We start from the raw sequence: 14,115 nt of genomic DNA, 5'->3' as shown, positions 1-14,115 counted from the left end.
ATAAAAACCCAAGAATACCTAAATGTGTTATACCCAATAAACTTTGGAATTCAGGGTGATAAGAAACTGGAAACAAGAGCTAAATAATAACCTGGGTCAAATTTGTAGCTAAGTAAATGGAAAGATCACAGATAGAACCAGAATCACCAATGCCCTTTCATTCAATGCATCTTGTCCTCTGAATTCAAAGATGCTGCTACCTCAAATACATTATTTACCATATACCATTATTTACCACATTTCCCCATGTGCACAATCAAGGAGAGGTAAGAAAAGGAAAAAAAACCTATTATTATTATTATTATTATTATTATTTTGGAGGGGGAAGAGCAGGGGAAGAGGGAAAGAGACAGTCTTTTATTTATTTATTTATTTATTTTTTATTTTTTTTTTAAGATTTTATTTATTTATTTGACAGAGAGAAATCACAAGTAGATGGAGAGGCAGGCAGAGAGAGAGGGAAGCAGGCTCTCCGCTGAGCAGAGAGCCCGATGCGGGACTCGATCCCAGGACTCTGAGATCATGACCTGAGCCGAAGGCAGCGGCTTAACCCACTGAGCCACCCAGGTGCCCGGGAAAGAGACAGTCTTAAGCAGGCACCATGCCTAGCGGGGAGCCCGACACAGGGCTTGATCTCACAACTCTAGGATCATGACCTGAGCAGAAATCAAGTGTTCGCCGCTTAACCATTGAGCCACCAAGATACCCTGAAAGGGAAAAAAAAAATGTATTTCCATTTTACAGGTAGAAAAATAACTCAATGTGCTCTGCCTGTGAGAATATTTTATTCTTCACACAAGATGGAGAGTCCAACACAGATACTGAAGTTTACAATAAATAAATTAATATGTGTGCATGTGTGTGTATATAATTTTTTTCTTAATAGCAAAATATTCCCCAATATTTTGGTGAAAAAATTTTATACAACTGCCTTTAAAGTCTAGGACTGGGGCTTTTTTTTTTTTTTTAGTGTTCCAAAATTCATTGTTTATGCACCACACCCAGTGCTCCATGCAATATGTTCCCTTCTTAATACCCACCACCAGCATGTTTTATGTAGCATGAACAAAAGGCATTGCATCAAAAAGGCATGACTCAAAATGTTCATATTCAGAGCTCATCGCTACCTACATTATACATTTTGCAACTACTGTAGCTTCCCTGATGGTTATTACCAAGGCCTCTGTTAATTTCAAGGGTTTCATACTGATCCTACAAGGCTGCAAATCAAGCTTTTGTTCAATCTGTCCTTAAACCATTTCCTCCTACTTGTCTGGTTTCCCTATTTTCAGAGAGCAAGGCCTGGTTAAGGGATATACCCTACTGTTCAGGTCACATAAGAGAAGTTGTCATGGGCAAGGCCAGAGTGCTTACATAGTGTCTGAGTTTTAAACATCTGTCATTATAGACTTTGTCCTGCCATATAATATGAAACAAGGCAACTATAATTTGGTCAGAGGTCACAGCCTTAAAAGCAGATTTAACTCCTGTATGGTAAACTAGGAAACACTGCTGTTTACTTCTAACCTGTAATGTTAATAACGAACTAGAATAACTATGTATACTAAATATTTTAATAACCTCATTCTGTGGACATTAGTGTTTTTAGATGTTGTACTAAAATATTTCTTCACCTGAAATATTTAGAAAATTTTAACATAGAAAAATGTATTTCATACAAATGTCAAATCAAATGGGCTGTAATAACACATAGCATCAAAGTCTTAGTGGCTTAAGATAGTAACAGTTTCTCATTTATACTACATGTTCATCTTAGATTAGTGGAGATTTTACTCCATGTTATCTTCACTCACCAAGGACATGACTGGTCACTATGGCAGGGAGAATGGAATATAAAGAATCATGCATCAGCTCTTAAGACTTAAAGCTTTCCACTCAGAAGTGGCAAAAGTCACAAATTTCGTTTGCCAAAGTAGTTATGTGAGCATTCCCAATTCCCAAGGGAAGTATAATCAATCCCACCATTATCTAGAATAAGGAGAACCAGAAATATTAGCAAACACAAATGACTATCATAATAGGTAAGATACTGTATTATACAAGATGCTTTTGGTTATAAGCAATCTGTAGATTGTAGATAAGAAAAATGTAGTAGTTAGGTAGTGGTGCACATAACTGGTAAATCTAAGGAGAGTGGGAGATTCAGAAATGCAATGGTGTCATTAGGTCTTTATCTTCCCCTCTCTCTTTTTGGACTCTGTTTCCTTCTTAATCTTAGGCAGACTGTCTCCACGTGGTAGTTAAGATGACCACCAACCACACCAAGCATATTATCATCCTCTTAATCAGAGAGTCCAGAAAAAAAAACTTAATCCTTTTGCCGCAAGCATTTGTATCTATCTCTTAACATGACCCTGATTGGCCCCGCTTGGTTCACATGCTACTCTGGATCCACCATGGAATCTAGGCAAAGTGGGTACCTTGACCAGACTGACATGGGTCTAGGGACATATGGCTGTCCTAGTGGTAGAAAAGCAGGGCCAAGGGGGTTGTTAGCACCATGGAATCATACAGAGTAGAATAAACAAGCTCCCAAAAGAAAAGCAGACCATATCAAATAAGCAGCAGCTATCTCGTGAGAGAACTCTGTTATTTCATTTCCTTCATCATTCCCCTAAACCGTGATGACATACGTGAGATTAAATTCTATAAACTCATGTGGTCTTGGCTTTCATACTATAAATTATTGCTGATGTTAAGCCATATCCATTGCAAAAACATACCAGGAAACACATACTGGTAAATCCTGGGACAAAATTTCTTTAGGTTATTTTGCATAAGGCTTCTTCGAGTGTATGTAAATCCAAGCAATTAACAAGAAAATTTCCTCTTATTCAACGAATGCAATGGATGATTTTTGAGATACCCAAATGAATAACATGACATGATTACTACGTTTACAAGTTAAAGGGTGAAGGAAGGGAACTGACTTCCCAAGGTGACAGATAACCTAGTCGTACTAGGATTTGAGCTCAGCATTTCTCTTGGCAGAGGCAGAAGGGGAAATGGTCAGGAATTAGACTATAAGCTTTATAGGGCAGTGCTTTTTGGTTTGGTTCACAGAGAGATCTAGAGTATCCAGAACAATATGTGGCATATACTACTAAGTGGTTGATAAGAAGAAGTGTGAGGATTAAGTTCCTTTTGTTATTTTAAGTAATAGTCAATAGAAATAAAATAAACTTAGTTTTCTCATTATTATTCTTCTTAAAGCTGGGTAAGCAAATTTCTATAGAAATCAAATGCTCAGCTTCCAGGAAGTTCCAGGTAATACACATTTGCAACTTGGTACATTCCTCAATGTAGCTTCTTGAAGTTGAGCCAGACAAACTCAAAACAAGGACAAGGAAAACAAAAAACAGAATGAAAGAGAAAATTTTAAAAAATCAACATTGTTACAGCATCTGTATATGAATATTTTTCTAAATCAACATAAGCCCACACTGTTTTAGGTTTTAGCAGTAATGCTATATAATGCATTGTTTAATAATTTTAAAGAAGGTAGTTACATATGGTAAAACCTCTGGTTATCTTCCTGCAATAGCTGGTAAAGCCCTGTTTTTGGCCAGTCCCTTCTCACTCAACACCCTCTTCACTGCCAGAACGATATAGATGGTGCTTTTGGGTCTGTCTTTATGACTCAACAGAGGAACAGGAAAAGAAAAAAAAAAAAAAAAACTATGCAGGTAGAGCCACCACATTGGACAAGAGAAGAAATAAGAAACAAAGCTCACTTTCATTTTTAAAATGGAATTATTCACCATCTGTGAACCATCTCGCCACAGGAAGTCTTTGACAAATTCAGTAAGTAAACTTGATTGCAGTGAACTCTCATTGACTGCATAAGAAATGTTCAATTTTTTCTTTTGTAGCACTTGGCAACAAAACTCCCTTCAAAAATCTTGCCCTACCATGTTCTCAAGCTATTTAGACATATTACAAATTTAGGCAAATTTAGACATAAAATAAAGACTTTCTGGGTAGTGTCTGGATTCACTGTAAACTTTTAGAATAGATTCCCATCTACCCCAAACACCCCAGGATTCTTAGGAAAAATGACATGCTTTAGCCACTCTCCCTAGTTTCACAAAATGGATCATAGGCAGAAATGTATAATTTTAGAGAACAGGCTAAATATAGCAAAAGTCAGGCAGTGAGAATGGCAAACTTCAAAATGAAAGAGAAAACACATTTTCTGTGTACTAACTTCTTAGAAAATATTAAATTGGAAGATCCCAGTTTCCAGGCCAAAATTACACCTCACTGAATAAAGAAATCAATGGCATTTAATTCTTTTGTGGTGCTGGAACAATCTATTTTGGAAAAGCAGTTTTGGGGGAGACATTATTAACAATCTCACATACTGTCAACAATTAACCTTGATCAACCTGAAGCTTTGCTCAGCAGTCTAATTACACATACTGGTTACCTAGCATTGTGAGAAACAAAGAATACAGATGTTTCCAAGCAACTAACTACATTCTGTTGAGTTTCCTGTGTCAGACCCTATCACTGGTATTTGTGGAAAAGCCAGCTTCAAAGCAAAACCATAGCTAGGATTAAAGCAAACAACCATTCCTCAGCCTCCGTTTCCATCATCTTCAAATGACATTTGTAAAAGTAAACCATAAGCATGATGTTTCCTTACCAGTTGACTAGGCCAGATTCCTACAGTCCAATGGTGATGAATAGGCAAGTCCACATGTGACTTTTGGATGGAAAGCTACTTCATGGACCACCAAGAGTGGGTGTTTCTCAGAGGAACAGATGAACCTTTTTGTGAGACTGCTAAATTATAACAGTGGCTAACATTTATTATAGGTTTACAATATGCCAGGCCTTAATCTAAGTGTTAGCAGACATTATCTCATTTAATCTTTACAATAACCCCACAAGGCAGGTATACTATTTATTATCTCCATTCTTCGGATAAGAAAATTGAGACTTAGAGATGGAAAACAACTTATCCAGGGTCAGACACTCTTCACCACTACACCATACTGACTTTTTATCAACTTTCTTCTTATTAAGAGTTCCATCCCCCAACAGACGAGTTAATCAAATCAAATCACAGAAAAACAAAAAGCCATAGACAGCTGGGACTTTGTTTTTCTGTACATTCTCAAGAGTACAGCCAGGCAGATCTTTTTAAAATGTTAACTGGTTCACTCCCCAGCTGAACTTTCCAATGGCTTCCTACTGTCCAGGGAATAAATACCGAGATCCTTAACTTAGCTAACAAGAGTCTTTACCAGCTGGCCTTTGCTGACTTCACTAGCATCATCTTGTATTATTTCCTCCCTTATCTTCTGTGTTCCAACTTTGCTGGCCTTCTTTTGGTCACTCAAATATGCCATAGGTTTCCTCATCTGTTAAGTACTTCCTTCCCCACCCAACTCTCTGACTTTGACTCATCTTTTAGAGCACAACTCAAAACACTAGTTCCCCGAGGAAGCCCTCTTTTGACCACTAACCCTTAAGGAGGTCAGGTCCCAGCCTGCTAGAGTCTCACAGTATGGTGTATTTTCCTCTTTTCAGAATCCATCACAATTATAATTTAAAAATTCAGTGCCTAATTAGCTGTTTAATGCCACTTTTTCTACTAGAATGTAAGTTTCAAAGGGAAGAACCATGTTTGTCTTAAGCATCACTATAGCCCCACAACCAGCACACTGTCTAGCATATAGGAAGTATTCTGTACATATTTATTGGCTGAAAGAATAATGGGAGAAAGGTAACCATATACACAAGAAATGGAAACTAAGGTCATGCCCTAAGGTACAGGGGTCAGGCAAAGAAGTGTGACTATAGTTAGCGAAGGAAGTACCAAGGCCAGTTCTGCTCCACTTTTGGTATTGTGCCTAGCGCTATTCCATCCAGGTTAAGCCAGTTTAAATAGTTCAAGGCAGAGCCACAGAACCAGACCAGTGGAAATGAAGAAGGAAATGAATGAAGAAGAAAATGAAGCAGTAGTGCTTTAAAATATACTTAATGAGAGATGGAGCTGATCATAAGACCTGGACCTAACTCACACGGTAGAATTTAAATTATTATGACACAGCAACATCATATTTGATTATGTGGCTTTTAATTGGTATTTCCTTATTATATGTAGCTCATAACAGGAAGGGCCATAAATTCTGAGTTCCAGAATTGCTTAATATAGTCCCGACTGCTCTGTAGTTCACTTTTAAGACATCTAAAAATGGCCCTGGTGGAGGTCTGTTAGTGTTAAAGAAGATCTTTGAGAAGGGAGAAAAAAAAAGTTATGTACCAAAAGTTGAAAAGACACCCCCACCCCCCATGAAAATCACTGAGCACTTTCACTGATATCAACTGTACACTAATCAGTTCCAAGGCTCCTCACATTTAGCCTGGGGAGATTAGGCTTAAATGGAGCAGAAAGGTAAAAGGTACATATGATAAAGAGTCTTTTTATCCCACATATTAATTTAGGGCAAACAGAGTATTTCCTATCCTCTCATCTTTAAGACTACAAGTAAAAGACTCTAGAGACCCTAGCTTAGCTAGGTACTGGATTACTTGACTTTTAAAAATCTAAAGTAAATTTTAAAAAACCCACTGTCTTTAAAATATGGATAAGACAACTGTGATATTCCCAAAGCCCTCCATTTCCTAACCATTTGAATGAAACTCCTTATATTTAAGGCTTTTTCTGTGTGTTTTAATTCCTCTTTTTGGTATTTATTTATACAGCTTTTGCACAGTTACAGAGTATACATGTAAATTTTGTTAATTTTTATTTTAAAAGATTGTTTTAAGTAATCTCTACCCCTAACATGGGGTTTGAACTTATAACCCTGAGATCAAGTCACATGATTCATCGACTGAGTCAAATTTTGAATTTTGTTCATTTTTGTTCATTTTTAAACTTGTCATATCAAGCAAAGGAAAGAATTTTTAAACTTGTCATATCAAGCAATGGAAAGAATTACTCTCTCCTTGGGCCACATTGTACCTAGCACACCCATCTCCATTATTCCACTTACACTACATTTTAATAATCTTATTTAAATTTTTTATTTTTTTATTTAAGATTATTTATTTATTTATTTGACAGACAGAGATCACAAGTAGGCAGAGAGAGAGGAGGAAGCAGGCTCCCTGCTGAGCAGAGAGCCAGATGAGGGGCTCGCTTCTAGGACCCTGGAATCATGACTTGAGCTGAAGACAGAGGCTTTAACCCATGGAGCCACCCAGGCACCCCAATAATCTTATTTAGATATGTCTCCTTTTCTAAGCTGTGGGCAATTTAAGGAAAGTACCTTCTTTCTTTTTTTTTTTTTAAGATTTTATTTATTTACTTGACAGAGAGAAATACAGTGAGAGAGAGAACACAAGCAGAGGGAGTAGGAGAAGGAGAAGCAGGCTACCTGAGGAGCAGGGAGCCTGATGCAGGGCTTGATCCCAGAAACCTGGGATCATGAGCTGAGCTGAAGGCAAACACTTAATGAATGAGCCACCCAGGCACACCCCCTCTTCTTTCTTTTAAGATAATTGTGGAATGAATGAGTGGTGACTATAAAATTCTGTTCTACCCCTCTTTTTAATTATTTTGTATTTTTAATCTTTTAAAGATTTTATTTATTTACATGAGATAGAGAAAGGATGAGAGGGGGAAGGTTAAGAGGGTGAAGCAGACTCCCTGCTGGGCAGGGAGCCCAGTGAGGGACTCAATCCTGGGACTCCAGGATCATGACTTGAGCTGAAGGCAGTCCCTTAACCAATTGAGCCACCCAGGTGCCTTATTTTAGTATTTTTTTTAAAGGAGGTAACACATGCATATGGTACACAATTCAAAAAAGGGCAGTATGATAAACATTAAATAAGTCTCCATCTCACATCTGTTCCCTGAGCCAACAAGTGCTTCTCCCTAAAGACAATTGCTCTTTCTAATTTTTATATATATTACCAGATACAATCAAAGCATATTTAAAGATCTAAATATATTCTTTTCCCTCTAATTCTTTTTTTCATACAAATGATACACACATACTGATTTGCATCATTTTTTTTTTTTTTAGATTTATTTATTTGAAAGAGAGATAGAGATGGGGAGGGGTATGGGGGAGGGAGAGAGAGTGAATCCTTAAGGAGACTCCCCACTGAGCGTGAAGCCTCACTTGATCCCACGACCCTGAGATCATGACCTGAGCAGAAATCAAGAGTCATGTGCTTGGTATTTTAACAACAGGAGATGATTCCACAGTAATTCATATGGAAACACCCTGATGGGACATCTAGGATATTCTGAATTTTTCACTATTACAAATGATTTTGTAATGAATATCCTTGAATATATTAAATTTCACATATATAGGAAAATTTCTGGAGGATAAATTCCTAATGAAATTTCTTGAGCAAATGCTATGGACATAACAGAATTTTGAAAGATATTTCCAAAACATCCCCCAAGGAGGTCATTCTAATTTACAGTCCACCAACAATATATAGCATTGCAGCTTCCCCTCTGTCCCTTCCAGTACAACACAAGATCACATTTTTTTAATCTTTGCCAATCTGATGGGTAAATAATGGTATTGGTTAAGAGGACTATGGAATGTTTTTGCAAATGGTAAAGAGCCACTTCTATATCTTTCTGTGAAAGTCTGTTAATTTCTTTTGCACATTGTTCTGTTAGGTTTCTGATCTTTAGAAAACACTGTAGAGAACATTATGTATTATAGAAATTAGCTCTTTATCACATGTGTTGAAAAGCTTTTTCCAATGTGTTGTCTTATGACTTTGTTTATAGGATCTTTTAAAGTAAAATTTTTGGCTTTATGTATTTCAATTTATTAATGCTTTCTTTTATGGTCTCTGGGTTTTGTGTCTAAAGGCTTCAGAGTTAATAGTTTAAACCATAGTTTACTTAACCATTCCTTTTCTCCTATTATCAAATATATTCACTAAAATTTTAGTACTATTCTTTTTTTTTTTTTTTTAAAGATTTTATTTATTTATTTGAAAGACGGAGATCACAAGTAGGCAGAGAGGCAGGCAGAGAGAGAGAGAGGGAAGCAGGCTTCCTGCGGAGCAGGGAGCCCGATGCGGGGCTCGATCCCAGGACCCTGAGATCATGACCCGAGCCAAAGGCAGCAGCCCAAACCACTGAGCCACCCAGGCGCCCCTAGTACTATTCTTTTAAAATAATTTCTTTAGAAGAAGTTTTCAAGAATTAGATTTCTATGTCAAAGAGTTTGGACATTATTATAACTTTTGACTGAACTGTTAGATGGCCAGGATTTATAATCTTCACCAATATAATCAGCAAGTTAAGATGTATACATGAATATCATGCACAGATCTTTTCCAAACATAAATTTATACTAGCACTATTCAAATCTACAGTTAGGCTCATAATCCAGGGTTTAAGAATTTGCATCACACTTCTACAGAATCTGACAAGCTTAAGAATCAGTTATTTCCTGGGAGGAAAAAGAGTAAGTGGACAAATTCTTCTGGAGCAAAGGGGGAATTAAGAGGACTCTGCTGGAAAATTCTGAGAAAGTAACTTGGCAAATTAAGCATCGCAGTAGAGTGAAAAGAAGACAGCAGCATTTAAATTCAAGGCTGTATTTCACTGTTTACTTCATTCCTTCCCTTCCCAAGAGCAGAATGTCCCTTCCTTCCAACATTTTCCCCAAGTATCTTGAGGTTCTAGCCACCATGTAACATTTCTCAGTCAGATTCTTTGTTTAGATGTCTTCTGCCTGGCTCCTGGATCAGCCCTTCAAGTTCTTTAAGTTCACATAAGGCCAGGAAATAAGATGTTGATCCAAAGTGGAAATTCCAGTTCCAGCCCATGCATGCCAAGAGAGCACTTCCTCATGCAAATGTACCTAGTACAGTTATAGCAGAGATTTCCAGATCTTTGGGGCTATGTCTCTCTCTCATTTGCTGAAATTCATATACTGCTTGCAATATTTTTACTACCCCTTCTCCCTGCTGCCTTCTAGTGCATTTTAGGAGGAAAGAATTATTATTATAATTTCATAATCATAAATTTTATGATGCTCCTGGAAATTTGGTACAGTGCCATGATAGGAAAGCTTGTCAAACCAAACAGGAGAGGCACAAGCCTGGGGTAGATTCCAAGCATGTATCTGACAGGCTGTATAGCTTGGTGAGCAGAGCTTTGGAAATCAAACTTGAACTTCACTACTTAATAGATGTGTGACACTAAGCAAATCCCTGAACTATTCTGAACTAAAATATCACCCTTAGAGAGGCCCTTCTTTTTTTTTTTTTTTTAATATTTTATTTATTTGTTAGACAGAGATCACAAGCAGGCAGAGAGGCAGTCAGAGAGAGAGGAGGAAGCAGGCTCCTTGCTGAGCAGAGAGCCCAATGCGGGGCTTGATCCCAGGACCCCGGGATCATGACCCAAGCTGAAGGCAGAGGCTTTAACCCACTGAGCTACCCAGGCGCCCCTAGAGAGGCCCTTCTTGACCATCCTTTATCTAAATGGCTATTCTGCTTTGTTATTATTTCCCCATTTGTATTTTTCATTGCACTGTCACATTTTGCAATTGAATACTTATTTTTTATTAAGTATGTTCCCCCTGTAAGTTCCATTAAGGATGGGGTTTGACTTGTTCACCACCGGATACTCATTGTCTAGCACGGTACCTGCCAAAGAGTAGACTCAAATAACTAGAATAAATGAGCTCAGTTTCATTATCCCTAAAACATTATTCACATCAGAAATGTAATATGAGATAATACATGTAGAAACATTTCCTACAGAATCAGGAACATGGTTAGGGTTCAACAAATGTTAGCCATTATTTTAGTTATAGTTCTCAGCATGGCCTTTGTAGCTCAATTTTCCTAACTGTAAAGTGAAAGGAAAAGTTACTAACCCTTCTCTACTGCCAAAGTATGCTATAAAATTACACAAAACAAACAAAAGGCATTAGGAGGAATTCAGAAGATAGGATCCATTAAGATTAAGAGTTTGTTAAATTTATAACTCTCCCATGACATTTGTCTTAATCAGGGCCACCCACTGCTCTCTCCAGGGTTAGCAGTTCTTGCCTAATAGTCTGAAATTGCAAATTCACTAGGACTTCACCCCAACCACCGAGTAAGAAGATATTTGGGAAAGCAAATTAGGATTGAGAAGGACTGTGCTTGAGTACAACAGTGGCAGCACTCCAGAAATTCATAGACAGAATGAAGAATTAATCTGGCTATAAAATACTCCAGTGATATATATCCAATTGCTGGTGATACGTACTATCTAACCTGTTGAAACATAACTTGATTGTTACTAAGCTACCTCCTCTTTCCCTAAACTTCTGTCAACAGTGTGTCTTTACAATATCCTAAATTCAGTCTTCAGATGCCCCCAGATCTGTAATCTTGTAATTCCTCCCTACAGAATTTCTAAGAACCATGATTCTCAACATTGGCTGCATGAAGTACCACCTATGGACCTCTGTAAAGAATAAAGATGTCCAAGACCCACTGAATGAGAAAGTTGCTAAGGTGAGATTTGAGTCTATGTTCAAAAAGCTCCACAGATTATTCGGTTGCAAAAACAAAGCTGAGAACCACTATTCCATTTGCCCCCAACCTCCTAGTACCAGAATAACAATAATTCCATTCAAGGACAAAGGCAATACAGCATAAGGATAAAAGCTCAGAGTGTCAGGCAGACTCAGCTGTCACTACCAGCATGGTCACATACCTCTGGCAAGGCTCTGTTTCTTCAGCTTTAAATGGGAAATACTAAAAGTATTTAACCTCAAAGACTTGGATCCAACACTAACTTGTATGAAAATCACCTACAATGTCTGGCAAATACTAAGTGCTAAATAGATTGCCTTGCTCACCTTTCAAAGGGTAAATTATTTCCAAACTACAATCTAAAAGAAGTCTGGGGGCGCCTGGGTAGGTCAGTCATTAAGCATCTGCCTTCGGCTGGGGTCATGATCCCAGGGTCCTGGGATGGAACCCCGCGCATCAGGCTCCCTGCTCAGTGGGAAGTCTGCTTCTCCCTCTCTCTCTGCCTGCTCCTCTGCCTACTTGTCCTCTCTCTCAATCAAATAAATAAACAAAATCTTAAAAAAAAAAAAAGTTTGTAGTTTGTATAATTTTATTAATTTAAAAAAACTTTAAGTCATGCCATCTTCTTATTTTCTTGCTTTCCTAAACCAAAATAAGGGACAAGTACACCTGAACAGATCCTGCCTCAGATTATGAAAGCTGGATAACTCAGTTCGTCGGAGCTTTTATTTGGTTCCTGATTTATTTATAAATCAGAACAACCTCTTGGTGTGTGCTTGCGATCGTTTCACTGCTACATTCTGTATCCTGGTGCCAGGTATCTCCAAAATATGTCTCGGGTCAAAAGAAGGACCAGAAGTTGAACCAATATAAATCTAGCACAGGGGAATGCATGCTGTGGCTGAAGCATCATTTTTAGATTCCACTACCCAAGGCATTAAATATCTGCAACTTGCAAATCCCTATGCTAGGCACTGTGGAGAATACAAGAATGTATAGGAAAACATTTCTGGCCCTTCATTGACCATTTTATAAATTTAAATAATAAATTTTATTTATTTTTAAAATATTTATCGGAGAGAGAGCGTGTGCACACATGTGAGCGTGTGCAGTGGGGAGAGGCAGAGTCTTAATTAGAATCCATGCTGAGCATGGAGCCCAACGCTGGGTTTGATCTCACGATCCTGTGATCATGTCCTGAACTGAAACCAAGAGTCACAGGCTTAATTAACCACGTGTGCCACCCAGGCACCCCTAAAGAGTATATTTTAGAAGTGGCCGCAAGTTACTCATGCCACAAGGCAAATAAAGGATAAGATGTCCATTTTTTCCTTCACCTCCCCTACAGAGTTGGACAATAAACATGGACAACAGTGGCACTGTCCTGGCTCTATGGAAGAGCTGGTGACACCAGGAAATCCTACATCTGCCCCTGCTCTCTATGTAGCACAGAAAATATGCCAGGCCCTCTAGGTACCTTACATAAGTCATCTCATTTAATTCTAACAACTCTCTGAGACAGGTATTATGATTATCCCCATTTTACAGATTGGGAAGTGAGGCTTAGAGAAGTGAAGTCACAAAACCAGGGAATAGTGGAGCTGGGACTCTGACCCGGGTTGTCTGAACCTTGAGCCTGAGCTCTTTATTACATGATGCTGAGCCCTGATTCTGGGGGCCAAGGAGGGTCATCTAAAGAGCACAGGCGCATGCTCACATCAAAATCATATGGTCAAGAATTCATGATAGTGGTTACCTTGTGGGTTGAGGGTGATGATGGCTGGGAAGGTGAATAGTGATTAAAAGGGAGAAAAGGGGTGTTGGCAGAAGGGGGAATTGGTGGAGGGGAGTGGTAATGTTTCTTGATCTAGGTATGGGTTACACAGTTTTTGGATGTATGTGAAAATTCTTTAAGATATACATAAAAGTGCAAGATAAATGCACTTCTCTATATGTATGTTTTACTTTAAAAAACACAATATACAAAGTCTAAAAGTGATCTTTAATATTTTGTGTTTATGCTAGCTCCCAGCATTACTGACACAGGAAGCATAAGTCTTCGTAACTTCATGGAAAACCTGGTCCTTAATTGATACACGTTCATTGAGGATTTGGATCATCAAATTTCAGTATCTCGCTCCTCTTTTAACATAAGCCTAGCCAAGGAATTTCACTGAATAAAAAAAGTTAAATGCATTGTAACTGAGTTATCAAATGCAAAGTCAACTCTTAGGATTCTGGTCGATGTCTTATTTTGTCCATTCTTCAAGGAAACATATTACAGACATTGCAGACTGGAGCTCTGCTTTAGGTGGTGTAAAAATTAGCATAGCTAGTTAAAACAGTCGTTCTTAATCCCTCACTCAATTAGAATAATCCTGAGACCACTTTAAAAAATAACTCCCACTCACAGAGATCCTGGTTTAACTGGACTGGGTGAGACTCTCATTAAATTATTTTAAAAGGTCACCAGGTGATTCTAATGTGCAGACACCATGAGAACTTGTGGGTTAAATGATAAGGGTAATTTGTAAAATAGCCTTTGTAGACCCAAGATTA

General features: G+C 38.0%; 1 protein-coding gene and 1 long non-coding RNA gene across 2 annotated transcripts in view; one reads left to right on the top strand and one right to left on the bottom strand.

Moving 5' to 3' along the window:
• SSH2 (slingshot protein phosphatase 2) overlaps positions 1-14,115 on the bottom strand; it is a 252,619-nt gene that overhangs the window by 175,386 nt on the left and 63,118 nt on the right. The window lies entirely within an intron of this gene.
• Positions 3,713-13,746, top strand: LOC309851679. The gene is made up of 3 exons (XR_014304858.1): positions 3,713-3,825; positions 11,429-11,535; positions 13,582-13,746. It is a non-coding gene; the product is annotated as an uncharacterized lncRNA (long non-coding RNA).

The sequence above is a fragment of the Mustela nivalis genome (assembly GCF_964662115.1).
Source record: "Mustela nivalis genome assembly, chromosome: 17".
NCBI classification, from domain to species: Eukaryota; Metazoa; Chordata; class Mammalia; order Carnivora; family Mustelidae; genus Mustela; species Mustela nivalis.
Note: the sequence above shows the minus strand (reverse complement) of the source record. Positions and strands in the feature narration are given on the sequence as shown.